Raw genomic sequence first — 2,209 nt, 5'->3', positions numbered from 1 at the left:
GGCAGCTTTGTTTAAGAAGCTTGAGTTTTACATTATAGGGGAGGATAGCCATTATCTAAACTAGATTTTTAAGCTACCCAGCTTCTTAGGATCCACAGCTTTATGCTTGCCCAAGCTTTATAGAATCACTTGAAAATTGTATTTTATCTAATAAAAATACAATACTTATCTTAAGTTCAATAAGGTGAAAACAAACATGGTTTTTTTTTGTATTAAATAAAAGCTCTGTTTACTTTATTCCTTAAATAAAGGCATTTTTAAAGAAGGAAAAACCCAAATGCAATGTTTCAGTGATGTCCATGTAACATGTAAAATCAATCTGATGATGACTAGATGTTAATGCTAAACGTTGACTTTCTAAAGAGTGGTTTAAAACTTCAGTTGTTTTAGAACCATTGGAAGAGCTTATTAAAACACAGCTTGTAGGACCTCATTACCAAGTTTCTGATTTAGAGTGGTGTAGGGAATAAGAATGCATGTTTAGTAAATTCTCAGGTGCTGGAGATGTTGCTGCTTAAGCACCATTGTCTGATAATTGCTGTCCTAGAAGATGGGATGAGAATAGAGGAGGAACAATTTTTATTAAATTTTATCAGTATGTAGTAAATTTAGTACTTTATTTGTGTGAAAGTATTGCCAAAGGGTGACAACTCCACATATAATTATTATATATATTAAGATATTAAGCCAGGTTTTCTAATCCTAATAAAATATGAATGCAAGGACCAAATGATATAGTTACTGAGCACTTGAACATATACAAATTTAACAGATTAGCTATCATTACCCATGTAACTATTTTGACCCTCTTGAAGTAAAACATCTTACTCTGCTATCTTGCAAGCAGTTAAAATGATACTTACAGACTGTGCATGAAAAGATTAGTAACTCTTACTTATCTCTGATGGTGGTAAATGACAGTAACATGGGTTTATGCTATTTTGATTAAGTTTCCTCACTGATAAATGAAGGGGTTGGATTACTACTGGATAGTCTCAAAATATTTTCTCAGTTATTTAATTCATTGATGCTAAGAATTTCACAGAATATTGATTATCTAATCTTTTTTCCTAAATGCAAAATCTAGTTTTAATAATCTAAGCAATATCTCTTGGTTTTTGTCTTTATTTATGCCAAGTGTACTTATTGTACTGTAATGTATTTAAAATATAGTCTAACAGAAGGAAACAAAACAAATACATGGTGATAAAATTTTGCTTAAGGAATTGATTTATTTGCTAAAATGTTTCCTGATTCCCTTTGCGTTTAATCACAAAAGGGTGAGCACGCTTAACTGATGGAATGTAGTCCCTCCTCCCCCAGTGGAAAGGGCAGTCATTAGAATTAGTGCAGTTGTAGTTGCAGGGTGAATTTTAACTCAATATAGAATGTTATTGTAAACCAATCTTGTGTAACATGTAGTTTTAACCTGGTCAATAATGTTGCTTTTAATCTTTATTTCCTACAGATAAACTGAGGGAGTAATGGAAGGAGCTCATTGGCTATCTGTAGTCTAAATCAAGTAAAACATTAAATAACAGCCATATGGCCTAAAACTATTTAGCTTTATTTTTATTTACACAAAGTCAATTATGCTGCATATTCAATGGGATAAGTACACACTGGGGAATATTTTGTTGAGAGACTATCACTTTCTAAGAGTCTGAAGCACTTGACCTTCATTTGGCATCTCCAGTCTGTTCCCATAACTTGTTCTGGTATCACTTTGTTGCAACTATGTTTATTGCTTCAACACATTTGTTTTGGCAGCAAAATTCTCATAATACTGCTTTGTTAAGTGGTACTATTTTCTGTCTGAACTTTAAAACTGCTTATCTCAAAGCATAAAAATGGAGAAATACAATAACTGTGTGAAGTCATCCACTTAGCAGCTTTCATTAAAGAGTATTTGGCCAGCTGAGGAAAAATGGGAAACAAGTTTTGCTAATGAGATCTTGCTGCCCTGTGGTTTTTAGTGGAATGACTTGGAGCTTTCCTTGGCATCCTTTTTCCCTAAATATCTATTCTACTGAGATAGTCTAGTGTCAGTGGACAAAGAGGTTCTTTCAGTGCAGGGGAGTTCAGAGTTCTGACTCTACTAGAAGGTGCGTTTTTTACTAGTTGCCCACATATTACTTAATATTTGCCCTCTTTTAAAATTATACACAATTAGATCATTTAGATTTTGACATAACATAATAAATTTCCA

This window comes from Castor canadensis, chromosome 5, assembly GCF_047511655.1.
Source record: "Castor canadensis chromosome 5, mCasCan1.hap1v2, whole genome shotgun sequence".
Taxonomy (NCBI): domain Eukaryota; kingdom Metazoa; phylum Chordata; class Mammalia; order Rodentia; family Castoridae; genus Castor; species Castor canadensis.
The sequence above is the reverse complement of the archived record's forward strand: the minus strand, read 5'-3'. Positions refer to the sequence as shown.